The 15,635-nt window shown below is 36.3% G+C and overlaps 1 long non-coding RNA gene across 1 annotated transcript; it reads left to right on the top strand.

Annotated features, from left to right (window-relative positions):
* Positions 1 to 5,341: 5,341 nt before the first annotated feature.
* Positions 5,342 to 15,112, top strand: LOC144351965 (uncharacterized). The gene is made up of 7 exons (XR_013420507.1): positions 5,342 to 5,414; positions 8,967 to 9,044; positions 9,959 to 9,983; positions 11,809 to 11,859; positions 12,593 to 12,677; positions 14,305 to 14,363; positions 15,003 to 15,112. It is a non-coding gene; the product is annotated as an uncharacterized LOC144351965 (long non-coding RNA).
* The last annotated feature ends 523 nt before the right edge of the window (positions 15,113 to 15,635 follow it).

Here is a 15,635-nt window from a genome sequence, read left to right as displayed (position 1 = left end):
GCCATTGATCAGTTTTGTCAAACGTGGTAAAAATATTTATTCAATCTCATTTTCAAATACAACCCACAAGGAGAAATATTCAGGATATGTATTTATAGGATTATTACATTATTATTATTATTATTATTATTATTATTATTATTATTATTATTATTATTATTATTATTATTATTATTATTATTATTATTATTATTATTATTATTATATGTTTATATAATTGCAACCAGTCCCACACATCTACCAACTTTTAGTAGTCAGGTTTCATTATAAAGTAAAACAGCGCAAATAGTTTTCAAAAATCGATACTTTTAGGGAAATTCAATAAAGAATAACGATGAAAGAAAAAGTGCATTTTTTGGCACACGTTTGTGGTAAAGCGTTATGGGTAAAGACAACATGGCCGTCATTCACTAAAATACAGTTATCATTTATTTGAAAAAATATGTTGACCCGCAACATCTTTAGACAGATATTGTTACATTGTGCACATTTCTTCAAAAATAAAGAAATTCTGAGTATTTTCATTCATGAGTTGTTTTCCATTTCATCATGTAAGTCATAAACGTACATACCATATGCACATAATTCGATCACAGAAGTAAAGGAAATATGACATTGACCTTGTTTGATTGTGACGTCGTGTGTTTCCTTCCTGCCGATGCTCAACCAATTCAGAGGGCGCTAAAACAGCATTAAGGTGAGATGTCGTAAAGAGTGATTAGTTCCCCGACCGCCTGGAATAGGTGATTTTCCGAACAATTGCGAGATCTCGCGAGATGCATGAAAGACGCGCGTCGAACGTCTGCCGCAAAAATCGAACGATTTGATTTTGAACTAGAATTTCTTTATTTCGCAGCTTACATTGACCGGCCGATTTTCGACAGAGGAATATTGCTTCCGAATACCCTCACTTAATCGAAATTGCCTATCATCAAATGTGGACAGCACATTATTAAGCATGGAAATGTCTCCGAAATACTTTAGCGTTTGTCGAATCCCACGCGATGTTTGACGCCACTACGACGCTATGACCTTTGTTTGTCCTGTTTTTACGTTCGATTTCACGCATAACGCGTGATTCTCGCAGTGAACGGAAAATGGTCTATTATCAAACAGAAATTGGAAACAAATTAAAAATTTGAGCAAATACATTTACATTAAGTTACTAGGTAACACTAAGTAAGACTTTCCGTGAAATTCTTTCGTTTTTTGGGACAAAAATGAAAAAAAACCTGAAAAAACTGATTTTTGCATGATAATTCAAAAATTTATATTAAGAATAATTCATAACGAAATGTGTTTTGATATGAATTTATTCAGTAGAATGGCGTCAGGCCTATGGTACAATAAATCAAAAATAGAAAAATATATATAGAGGTAGATTTTTAAATAATCATTGAATCTACAAGTTACAACTGGTTAAGTAGATTTTCTCTATATTTAAAGCGTAGAATACAAGTTTCGAAATTTGAAATACAGATAAGTTGTCAAACTGCAATAAGCGAAGAAATTTCGAAAGAAAGAAAACGAAAGAAACAAGTATGATTTGACTGATAAAATAGAGGTAGTAGTAAATATTTTTAATAGTAGTAATATGTTTAAAGCGTAGAATACAAGTTTCGAAATTTGAAATACAGATAAGTTGTCAAACTGCATTAAGCGAAGAAATTTCGAAAGAAAGAAAACGAAAGAAACAATTTAATTTACGATTAGATTCAACCCGAACGAAACGTATTCCCTATGCACCCATAAATAATTTATCTTGAATTATGACTGAAAGAAGCTGAATGAAATTACTAACTATGCAGTCTTTTCAATAATTCATATATGAACAATAACTTTAATAAATATGATTTTACTTTGTAAAAATACTGTACTTTTTTCTGCATAAAAACGAAAGAATATCACAATGTCGAATATAGACGAATACGGTGGTGCATAGTATACCATACCAGTGTTTGTCTAAAGGGTTACCTGACGGCAAATTTTGTTTTAAAAAACAATTCTTATTAAAACTTTCGGCCAGGCGAGTGAATAGCACGAGATATTGGTAATTAATTCTTCATCTGCCGGCGGCTTGTTTTCTAGCTATGACCAAATACGACAGACATGTTGCTGACAATTATTTAAATAGTTTTCACAGGTTGTAAATAAAATTAAAAAATAAATATAACAAAACCGAAACTACCTGTCGACTTCTTTGACCCACGAAACTGATAATCCTTTAGTATTTTCACCACCGGACTTTCTGGCCCACATTATTCCGCACTTTTTTCTTATATTCTTCAATATTTCTGGAAATAAACCCTAATTTTGGAGCCAACAGACACAATTTGAGATAATTTTTCAGTTTTTACTAAACAAATTGGATTGTTTTGCCTCAAACTTCTGAAAGAAAATACGGGATTATTTTGTGAATTTGTCGACGGTGATGAAAAGAGGGTGGTGAAAAGGCTAGACAAGTATTGGTACGCCGATGGACTACTGAGTTCGCATGCATTAAAGTGCCTGTGCAATGCCCACCTACACCTTTCCCATTTTAGATCCGTGTCCCACTGAAATAGGCAGCTATTGATTTTTTTGCTGAAAGTGATTACTCGTATCCAAGTAAATTTGAGATATTTCTCGTGTTGTGGCCACGCTCACCTATCCTGAAACGATCGACTGTTTCCGGATTTCCGACTCTCGCCGAAAGTACAGATGACGTATAGGTTTTTATAGTAGCATGCTTAGTAGAATTTCAAATCGTTCTTCCCAGGCACGTTGCTACCTTAACGTACCAGACGATTCCATATTTAGCATTTGCCCCAATACATAGCGTTAAATTTTGACCTTGGTTTCAAAGAGAGGCGTAGCCTGTCTTACTGGATTACCATGAAAAGAAAAGAAACAAATTACCTATATCTCAGGAAAATGATATTACGTGACCATAGTTCATATTAATTACTCAATGCTTTACGCGAGAATGTAGGATATACGATCTGCTCCGCATTTTGCGTCGAATTAGGGAAGTGGACATATTCAGTAAATTTAGTTGATAATTAAAGGGCCGTGGTCGTCTTTTAAGTAGAATATCCAAAACAATGAATAAATGAACGAATGAATGAATGAATGAATGGATTGCTATTTGCGCGTCCCACCACGCCTAGACCGAAAGATTAATAATGATCGAATCACCTCGTGTAGTAAAACTTAACTGCGCATGATCAAAGAGAAGCTGCCGGGAGCCGATGACAAATTGTTCACACTTTAGTACGCTCGCACGCAAACACTTGCGATTCAAGTATAATTGAGTGTGATAAGAAGAGGAAATTGTATTCTTTTATCGCAATTTGCCAAAATTCAGAGTTATAGTACACCTGATTGTGAAACTTGATACTACAGAGAACGGATTATGCATAGAGATGTTTCACTTACCTTACGAACAGGGGGGGGGGGTGACTGACCAAGATTGTGATTTTACTGATATTTTTTCATCAACCTGGTTCGAATCCGGTGTAACCATAGAAATTGTTCGCAAGATCAACTGTTGATACCAAATTATTATCACCACACTTGTAGGTAAAACAACATAGCAATATATAGCAGAGATGTTGAATTGTTCGAGTTACGAACTTTGAGTTACGAACTTCGAGTTACGAATATCGAGTTGCGAAATTCGAACAAATCAACATCTCGATATAGCTATACACATTAAATGAAGCTGTCGGTAAAATCAAAACAGTAATCGTAACATGTTGCAAAAACCAAGGTTTTAAGGCATACATTAAACACCATGATAATATAGTACATCAACTGGCTTTAAATAGAGGCAAAATACTATATATTATTATCAGAATTGGGAGCCAATTAGGATTTGGATTAACGGGTATCCACCTATTCAACACCAGCAGTCATCGCTTTTCAATTTTATAAATATAAAGGTAGCGAACTGGTTAAAAATGTTATTTTGTAATTGTAAATATTTCGTTCTTTCTGGTTATTGAAATAGCACAAACAAAACATGACAGCTGACATTGAAGGGTACAAAATAGAAAAACGCCACATTAGCCCACATCTCATATTTTCTTTTCAGTTTTTCTGTGTGTGTACTACGCTTTTGTTTCTGTAAATTATTATGTTAATATTGCGTAGAAATTAAAAACAAATATTATAAATTAAAAAAAATTGCAAAAACCATACTTCCTGTCGCCGAACCAGGAATGCGCATGCTTAGTTCATTCTTCTTCAACACAACATAAATTGTAGTTATGTGGCGGCCTGGCACGGCGTATGCTTGTAGTATTGACAACACCTCGTCATTGAATTCTGTAGATTCTATCCAATAGTACGTCTGCAGATATCGCCTGTACTTGGTGTCAATGTGAAGTTACCTGTAAGATTGTGCATGATTGGCTACCCAATCCTAGCACCTAACAATCAGACCAATCAGAGAGCAGCTTGCTTGACAGTTTTATTTTTCGACGTATCAAATTTTGTCTTATTTATATGCTTTGTCTCAACTATGTACTTGAGATCCGGACTTGAAATGTAGTGTAAGTAATGTAAATTTAGAGATTTGAAGAGAGTAATCAGCTGACTCGGGGTAAACTGTTTCAACAATACCAGTGCTTGTGTGGTTCTTTTCACTGCAGCTATTCTAGCCGTGACAACTCGGAGGGGCGTTAGTGACGTAAAAATGACGCAATCAGTGTCTGTAGACAATTCTGTTTGGTTGTGTAGTCGTTCACTATAATATCACATCTGAAAAAAATGTTTATTATTATTATTGACAGACGACCATAGATAAACAATATCTTCTACGTATGTCCAGTTACGTCACAGAAAAGCTCCGTCCCTAGGGGGCGTAACTTATCGGCACTGTGTGAGACAAGTAAACTGACACAGATGACGTCATAAGTATCCCCGCTCCTGATATCCCTACACTCACCCGAGCGTGATTCAAACGCTCTGAACCAAGTACCGTGCTCATCATATTTATCAATACGCGTCTGAGACTAGATCAATAAAAAAATAAAATGTTTTCGACTTCAAAGAAATGAAAATGAACCACGCATACAATGCGAATACGCACAAAACCCGTACCAGCACATCGAATACACGTCACATGCTAGGTGGCCATAAATCCGACGAGATCCCGTGTTATGGTCATAAACCGCCAGATACTGTCAATATTAATTACACTCCATTTACCAGTCCATGCACAAATGACACCTACTAACCCGACTTCATGTCGTGTTCTATTACATATGAGTATTTTGAATAGGTCGTATTAATTTAACGAACCCATCCGTGGCTTAATTCGCGGTGGGCGGGGGTTAGACATCACCTAGTTGTTTAAATACGACTTGCGGTCGGCGGGTTTCAGTCATATCTAGAAAGCCGTGAGAGTTTTGAAGTGTTCCAGCGTTTCGGTAAGTGCATCCCTGATATGTTATTGTTCGAAAACTTTTCCGTGCCACGTTCGCTTCGCACTCGTGTATATGACAAATATTGGCCACATACGTACGCGACTTCCGTGCTTTTAAAGCGCGGTGGTCGTCGCGCAGCGCGTGTTCTAATTTCATGTAAATAAACAATGTATTTTACACGCGTTGTATACGTCGCTATGAGTCCCATATAGAACACGACGCGGTGCAACGACTGCCGCCCCTTAAGCTGGCAACACATGATGTTTCGATCTGACGATCTCTCCACTGTTACAAGACGACGCATACTAACGCTACTCCAACTGCCCCGAAGACAAATGCACGAAAATAGCGCGTAATGAACGCGGACTCACAGTGGCTAAATGAACAGAAACGCATAATTTACCAAAACATTTAATATAAAAACACGTGTCGATGCAGTGTTAATTATTAATTCAATTAGAATATATGTTGAACATATAGACATCAGCGAAACAATTTTTTTTTTTCCGGTTTTGTGAAATCAAAAGGCGTATTTGCGTTGCTGTCGTTAGTACTAGTTTAAAGGGGAACTTTCCAAGCCCAGGGATTGCACCAACGAATCACGGGACTCTATTGTTTATGTTATTTACAAAGTTAATCTATCTTTTGTTATCTATTGTAATTTTAATCCAGAAAAGTAAATTTGTTGTGAGATTAGGCTTAACTGGAAGTGCTCTTTTAAGAATCAATCGGCGCAATTATCTAGTGTTCCCCGATGTTTTTTTTTTTTTATCTAGGTATTTTTTTTTAATTACAAAGTAATTATGTGTAACGGTGTTACATTACAAATCAAAACAATGTGATATCAATTTCCAATTATGGCAGATCGTTTATATTTTACCTAATAAATAGGGACGATTTGTTTTTTTTCAAAAGTGTCAGATAATTATTGATTCTTAATATGCGTCATCGTCTTTTCAAGTTTTTTTCTCAGTAAAAGAGAAAAAACCTCCTGAAAAATGAAATCAGAAATTGACATTTTTCATTGCAAGCCATGTTAAAGCATTGTTCCATAAAGAATATTAATCATCAGAAAGTCTTAATAATTCCTGGCAATCACGTTTATTCATCTTACTACAAACATATACATGTTTTCATCATATTTAACCTAAAGAAAAATTATTGAGATATGACGAGGACTTTTTACTTTAAGAACCAAAGATCATAATATTTCAATAATCTCAATTTTCATGGATGTTTTTATGTACGAAAAATAGTCTGATGACCATATACTTTTTATCTTGTTTGTGAACAATGGCATAATTTAAATAATATCACAGTGAAAATCCGATTATTTGTTTCAAAAATTGGCGAGTCACCGTTTTTAATTATTTGTTAATCGAGTGTTTTAACATACTATTACCGCATAACTAATTATATAAGTGTGTTTTTTTAATTTTTTATATATCTTAAGGTTTGACTTATTAGATACACCAGACACGGTAGTAGTTTATATTTAAAGTGATCTTCGCGGTCTCACGATTCCTATATTTTATAGAGGCTTTATTTTCGATGAATTTACTTTTTTAAAAGTCCACTTCCAACTGGACAAACAGTGAAAGCTAAGACCGCTTTTAAATCCACACAGTTCTCTTCTCCTAAGAACGACTATTACGTTGAGTCTTTTTATTGCTAAGACTATTTTCAAGGTCCAATATTTTAATCTAATTCGCATACATACGCATACATGTGTCCTCCCTATTAACGAATAGAAAACATTTGGCTGCTTAAAACACATAGCATTTCATCCGATAGTAGTCATGGGTCCACTCGGGGATAATATTATCTCTCTTCAAGTTGTTGTTGGGATTTTGTACAGTTTACGGGAAATCATTTATCCACAGATCAAATCCATAAATAAATCAAAATAAATTATGATTTGATTTGGTGATTAGGCTCGATATCTTGTTCATAATGGTCATCACAATACTCAGTAATATATGATATTTACACAAAGCGATTTCAAAATGTGCGTACTAGTAGTATCTAGATTGACGACAGTCCGTCTGTTCTTAAAGCGCGGTGGTCGTCGCGCAGTGCATGTTCGAATTTCATGTAAATACGCGTTGTGTACGTCGCTATGAGTCCCATATCGAACAGGACGCGGCACGACGACTGTCGCCCTTCAAGTTTTCCAACTAAAATTATTTAACGCATTACATCAAATCATTTTAGTTGAAAAAAAAAATCAGGCCAGAGAGACTGTCCACAGTCTAGTAGTATTTTTATTTGCCAAACCAAATAACAGTTTATGTATGCCTTGTGATGCGTTTGAAGAATTGAAGTGCGCAGTAGTACACCAATAAGTTGTCGGTTGATTAGGTTTATCTTGCCTTTTAACCACCTGTGTATAATATCAACACGCCTTTCTTTAAGTAAAGTGTCAAGAAACAAAAGTGACACACAGTTAATAAAATAATAAAAGATAATTCATAAGTGAACGCTGTTAGATTTTTATGGATGTCTGAATTTTTGGAGGGTTTTATAGATATATATAAACCATGAATAGGTATAATAAATCAGTCTTAATAGTTTTGTTTTGTAACATCTCTTTACCATGACTATGCATGACTTCACTCAGACACAATATAATTAATATGCATTTTATTATGATGTTAAGCACGCACGCGATAAAATAATCCGATGACGCACAGTAATTTTCGGGTGAGAACACGTTCTACCAACCACGTGTCAGCATACAGCAAATTACTGCAACTGCTGTATTAAAATATATATCCGTGTCACCCCCCTGAGAGTTTTCGGCCTTTGTTTTCATCGTGATGGTTGCCAGGTGGTGAAAATGCCCGGATGTCCGCCCCAGAGAATTGGTTCGTCTTCCCATTATTTTTTGTATGGCAATAAGCAATCTATTATAGAAACAACAATCCAAAGCCTTTCGTTAAACTGTATTGAGTAACCTTACAAATTAATGGGTACTCCTACATCGCCATCGAGAATGGTATGTGGCAAGTTGCTGTGTGAGGCGAAGGCAAACACATTGCCGCGTTCAACTCCAATATGACGCTATTGGGATTCATTATCAAACAAATTTAGTTAAATTTTGGGGCCTTTTCAGTTGTTGAAATGAATTTACTTTCAAATAGAGGTTTACATTATCGTATAACATGAATTAAAATACTATAAATCGCGACCTCTCGTGACGAGCGCCTATATTTCTGGCAGTAAGGATTTATAACTTATGTTACTGCATAGCAATGACGCAATGTCCAAATATGGTCATTGTGATGTTATAATTTTGAATCAATATGTGTAATGGTGTTCTGTCATCCGATAGTATCTGCATAGATTTGTGTGTGCCTGTGTATAGGTGTGGACCTCGAAAATGATTCATGTTAACATCGTTGGTGGCGTTGTTATATTTAAAAAAAACACGCACGCAAAAAGGAGGTGACGCATGCGCAAATACAGGTAAACTTTAGGTGTCATCACTTATCATTACAGAAGATGAAAAGTCGCACAGATTAGTATACCACATTTTTGTATCCCTTTTTTCAGATTAGATTATTTGAGAAGATGACCTGTTGGAGATTGTCGTTGCTGATGGTGGTTTTCGTTGTCGTGGCGATCACTGAGGTAAGTATAGTGTTTGAAAAAATGATCGTTTTGATTGGAAAACGATATAACCAGGATGTAATGCAATCAAGCCATAATTTAACACAGAACAGAACATGCCACATACGCACGCAAACACATGGATTAAACCAATAGATAACAACACTAACTATTTAGTGTCAATATTTCACAACTCTCACAGGTATTTGAGTTTAAAATTCTCACAAATAGTGTTTTAATCATATTTCACTTATTGTATAGCTCCGAATTTTAACATTATGAAACCAATACTGTAAGACTGTGAAAGGGAGTAGACAATTTTGTTTGTTTGTTTGTGTAGATGATCACAATCGATTTAAACTTAAATGATCGCTGATATAGCGTCATCGAGAGTGAGGGGAAAACGTGACCTGTCTTTACACCTCTGTGTTTCATTCTCTTCAAATACCATGGCTACGACGGTCAGGCGAACAGAGGAACGATGACTATAACTAAGAGAACACTATTTAGAGACCAGAAACAAGTCGCGTGGCTCTCTCGTTCGCAACGAGATCTCGGCGGCCATTTAAATATAAGATGCCCGTGTTCATATAATGCATATACCTCAACTTACTGTAAAAGGATTAATTATTCACTGGGTTTTAATATTGCTTATTTCGCTGACTGGAAAATGCGCTAATTTAAATTAAAACCCAGTGAATATGTGAAACTGAGCATAGAACACATTATGTAAATGATAAAACCGTGAATTTAAAACCCACTGAATATGCCTGAAATTGTAAATCAATGAAATTTAAACCAAGTGAAAATAAATTAGTCATTTTACAGTACCACATTGAATATGTGAATAAATAATACTATCCCAGCATGTTCCAACAACTGGTGTTTTAACGAGGAGTACCTTTACTTTATCATTTTTGTTTTCATGTCGACAGGTTCAAAGCTCGATTGCCAAACGAGGTGAGACTGCACTTTCCTGTGTAAGGCCAGACTTTTATTATCCCTTGTTTCGCGAACCCGCCGAATGAACAGGGGCCGAAAATGAAATAAAAATAAAATTTTATTTCAGTGTAATTTCTCGCGCCCGCTGACTTGTAAGTGCAAAAAATTGCTAAAAAGAAACTTATTTTCATCCTATTTTTTTTCCCCGCCGCATAAAAAAACCAAGTTGCATTTTCGTGGGATTATCATGATCAAAGTACCGCGCAGATGAGAAACAAGGATATACATTAAATAAAATTTTATTTCTTCTCTCCGATCAATGATTTCACTTACAATTCTGCGAAAATCACACAAATCTAATGGGAAAAAAAGAATTAATTTTATTTTTTTCCCGCCCTCCTCAAAAGAATTTCCTTATAAAAACTCGAGAAACAAGGAATAAAAAAAGTCTGGCCTTATGTAACACATGTAAAAGTTCATATTAATATATGTTGTAAATGTATATCGTAATATAATACATTATTATACATCTGTCACTGTGACGTTACAGCGTGTTGTAATTTTGGGTTATGGCACTGGGTATTTTCATCCCGCCATATTAGGAAACGCGAACTCCAAATATGGAACGATTACAAGCGCAAACGTCATCTAATAATAAAAAAACGAACATGGCTACCACTAGGATTTGACCAGACCCCACACAAAGAAGTTTTCTAAATCTGTTCTAAACGTTTTGAATTTCGGCATTCCCATGATGTATCATTGGGAGGAAAAGATGTATAATAATAAAGTTATTACGAGAATACCGCACAGTATGCACTCAGACAGTACACCGTCGCATTGACCTCCGCTGCGCGTCGGTCGATATTCCAGCTGTACTGTCTTCGTTCATACTTTGCGGTATTCTCGTAATAACCTCATAGTATACCACGGTTAAGCCGTTAATCCGCTTAAAAATTGGTTCAATATTTTCCTTGTTTTTATGTATTTTTCGGCTATTTGGATTAAAACTTTGTGATGGCGACAAAACTTGATTTCGGCAGTCGAAGGGTTAATTTATTTAATTTTCTTTTTCTCGACATTGTGTTAGTACAATGGCGGCGTGAGTAAAATAAGAACGTTGACAGTCAACAACTGTGTGTGTGTGTGTGTGTGTGTGTTGTCGTTAGTTATTCCGAAGATAGTATAATCTCTGATAAAAATAATTTTCATTGATGGACGACAGGAGATCAAAAATATACCGACTATTTTAACGGCCTCTTGGCATATCCTCGGGGGCGGAGCTACGTCACAAGACGTTCCACGCTGCTAAGATGCACACCACTGTACATGCATTTCAATGGGCTCTGTGCGCGCTGCTGTGGAACGCTGGTCGAGCCGGTGAAAATTCGAGAAAACAACACAAACTCAACTTTGAAGTAATCCCGAACAACCAAATTTATATATGTTACACACGTAGGGCTAATCTTGTTGCACTGTTCAGGAGAGTCTCAACAACCATCCCAAAGTTATCACCGTGATGGTTGCCAGGCGGTGAAAATGCCCGGATGTCCGCTCCCGAGGATACGCCATTTTGACGTCATAGAAGCGCCTCGTCATTAGAGGGCGCGATTTACAGTAAAGTTGTTTATGTTAGCGTTTAACATATTATTACTATCGAATTTTTGTGAGGTTTCAACTAATTTACAAAACTAGACCCACAAAATCAGTAATCAGTTTGTTGGGCCGAATTTTGACATGTGTCCATAGACCCATCGTACCTAAATTCGTTACCTAAATATGGTACGTTACTCTTTTACATTTCACTACATATCCGAATAAAAAAAAAAAAACTTTTTTTTAGGTTCACCGAATCGACGACGAAATGGCGGCGGCGGTGGTGGTGGCAACAAACGTGAGTATGATAATTATACATATAATTGTTTATAAAATAACGGATAAGGTCAGACAATGGAAATGAACGCAGCAATTTGTGGGGAAAGAAAATCCGCATCCGTATGCAGTCAGCATACAGGAAACATTATTCCGGAGGGTTTTGTTCTTTCAGAAGTTTTAAATAAGTGTATTTTTCGTTTAAAACTATAGAGGGGGTACTACTCTGGCTCTGTACTAGGCCTGTAACACTTTTATCCTAGAACACTGCCCTTTCCGAAACAGCTCACATTTTGCGAAAAACTATAACTCTTTAAAGACGGTATCATTCTTTGTTGTATTGTGTTGTATGATACGAGCTATTTCCGGCGTGCCGAATTGTCCATTTGCTATGCTCGGAAAACTAAAATATCGACAGAAATATTCAAAAATTCACAGCAACGTTGGGGTCTACTGTTTCTCTGATCCACGTTACTATTTGGTCTGTTGGCGCGGAGACGGGAGAACGAAGAACAGTCTCGTGGCTTGTGAAGTTTCGTGAAAATCTCGCTTTCAACGAGACCTTGGCGGCCATTTGCGTACGTGCTACATACCAGTGGAGGTATTTTGTATTCTATCGACCAATCCGTAGTATTTTGTGCGCGTGGAATTTTAATTTACGATAAATCACAATCCAGTGATAAATGTGGAACAAAAAATATAGAAAGGCTTTTTTAAATTAATGTTTGCAATTTTATTCATATTTTTCATTTCAGGGTGTATCTATCCCTATGACAACAGCAAGCATAAAGTGGGCACCAGTTGGCCGATATGGCCCGAGATAGATGAGTGTAACGAATGGTGAGTCATGTGATCTTAGGTACAGGCAGTCTCAGCTGGGCGCCATATTCAACCGATCAAATGCCATATTCGTCCTATCAAATACTATATTCACCCACATTAATACCATATTCACCCGCACTAATGCCATATTCGTCCGATCAAATACTATATTCACCCACACTAGTACTATAATCACCCAATCAAATGCCATAATCACCCGCATTAATACCATATTCAAATACCATATTCACCCGCACTAATGCCATATTCACACATTCAAATTCCACATTCGCCACACTAGTACCATATTCACCCGATCAAATATCACATTCACCCGCACTAGTACCATATTCACTCGATCAAATACTGTATTCACCCACACTAGTACCATATTCACCCAATCAAATGCCTTAATCACCCGCATTAATACCATATTCAAATACATGTACCACATTCACCCACACTAGTACCATATTCACCCGATCAAATACCATATTCACCCACACTAGTACCATATTCACCCAATCAAATGCCATAATCACCCGCATTAATACCATATTCAAATACCACATTCACCCGCACTAGTACCATATTCACCCGATCAAATACCATATTCACCCACACTGGTACCATATTCACCCAATCAAATGCCATAATCACCCGCATTAATACCATATTCAAATACCACATTCACCCGCACTAGTACCATATTCACCCGATCAAATACCATATTCACCCACACTAGTACCATATTCACCCAATCAAATGCCATAATCATCCGCATTAATACCATATTCAAATACCACATTCACCCGCACTAGTACCATATTCACCCACACTAGTACCATATTCATCTGACCAAAAGGCATGTCCATCAAATATGATGATTTCATCCAATCAAGTGTATTCTGCCCGCTATGTAGTCTCCATTTTAGTGCAGTGTCTATTGCAACATTTTATTACATGTATGTATCTGTTTTTGCTAATTTTCCTCTATGTTGTTTTACTATATTGGGATTTCGGTTTAGTTTTCCTTAGCAGACCCCGTGATCTCTTTCAAAGCATTGTGGAGATTTAAAGCAGGAGGGTCGCGCGGGAATTGAGTCCGTCCCAATCGATGATAACAACACACGCTAAAAACGCTCATGGGTAGACGCTTGTTTGTATATAATGACACGCTACGGCAATCGGACGCATGCGCAGGTGACGACTCCCTCGCTTTAATTATTTAGCTGAAATGGAAATCATGGCAATAATCCTAGTTATAATTTATTTTGTATACTTGACAAATGTTGCATTTTGTATAACGTAAATGCTTAGGTATATTACTGGATTAAATTTAGCTATTCGAAACCCGCATGGATATGTACAATTAACAATAAACTCATAGTTTTCTTGACAAATTCGTGAAATTAAAACACCGTGAATATGCTCAAAACATCGAACTAGCTAGTGAGTCAGATTAAATGTCAGTGAAAATAAATGGTTTCACAATATTTACCCATTCTGCGCATGTTTTCTGCGCATTACATGTTTATGAAGTTGCATGTTTCGAATGCACGCGCACCCAATACTGATGTACAGTTATTTAGAATTTCTCCCCTTTTTTTGTTTTACTAAAATGTGCATTTCTTAATATTTTTAGTTTTTGTGAATTGGACGAACAAAATGACCCATATTGGTGGTGTACCGATGACGACTGCTGTAAGTACAATCATAAAACTGAAATAAATCATACATAAGCGACAAAGACGAAGCTTGTTGGAACTATACTGTTAATTATTCTCTGGGTTTTAATTTTGCTTATTTCGCTGACTGGAAAAACCGCTAACTTAAAACCCAGTGAATATGTAAAATTTAGCATAGAACACATTATCTAAATGACAAAACCGTGAATTTAAAACCCACTGAATATGCCTGAAATGCCAAATCAGTGAGTGAAATTTATAGCCAGTGAAAATTAGTCATTTCACAGTATTTCGTTTAGACCACACTGACAGCGCCATCACTTCCGAGGCTTCACTTCTCCGCTAATCCCATTATTACCGCTACAGATCGAACGCGCCATCAGTGTTCGGAGTGTGGATGACTAGAACAACTCCCTGTAAAATTACGCTTATGTGAATTTCCAAAAGTGACTATTTTAATGAACTTCGAAACATTATTCAATTTTTTCTTAGACGCTTAGACCAACCAATAACAAAATGTCTTTCATGTCACCGTGCTCGTCAATTTTTCAGCTCAGCGTCGAACCATTTATTTTAAGCCAAACTATTTTCATGATAAAAAAAAAATTGTGTTGGCCTTTCTATTGTAAAATAATTTCTTTTCTTTTTTTAACAGTTTATGGTACTGGGTAAAAGAGAAAAATAGAGAACATATCATTAAAAAACTTGCATTCATGTAGAACAAACAATACGTGTAAACCAATTAAATAAGAGGGATTTATGTTATTTAGTGTGGCTGTGTGTCATATTTTTTATTTCATAGATACACCTTGCGCCCTCTAGCGACAAAGTGCTTTAATAAAGTAAACGGCGTATTGTTTTCACCATGTCGTATGTCAATCATAAAAACGTTTATAGAAATTGTGTTTACTAAAAATGTTAAAGCGCGGTGGTCGTCGCGCAGCGCGTGTTCGAATTTCATGTAAACAAACAATGTATTTTACACGCGTTGTATACGTCGCTATGAGTCCCATATCGAACAGGGCACGGTACGACGACCACGGCCCTTTAAACAATTTATAAAACCAAACGATAGTTTGCTTTAACTTCTTCAGGTAAACGGTATAACTTTCATTCATCTGGCGTTTTACGTCACAAAAGCCTTGTCGCCATTTTGCAGTATCCCACAATGCAATAATTGAATACCCAATACTGATCTACGGTCCCATAATACACTGGTTCCAAATTCAGAACTGAGATTGTGACCCACAAGGCAATGTTTCAAATCCGATTGTTGACATGTCCCACA

Source organism: Saccoglossus kowalevskii, chromosome 20 (genome assembly GCF_978046115.1).
Source record: "Saccoglossus kowalevskii chromosome 20, keSacKowa6.1, whole genome shotgun sequence".
NCBI classification, from domain to species: Eukaryota; Metazoa; Hemichordata; class Enteropneusta; family Harrimaniidae; genus Saccoglossus; species Saccoglossus kowalevskii.
This window is presented reverse-complemented; position numbering and strand designations above follow the sequence as displayed.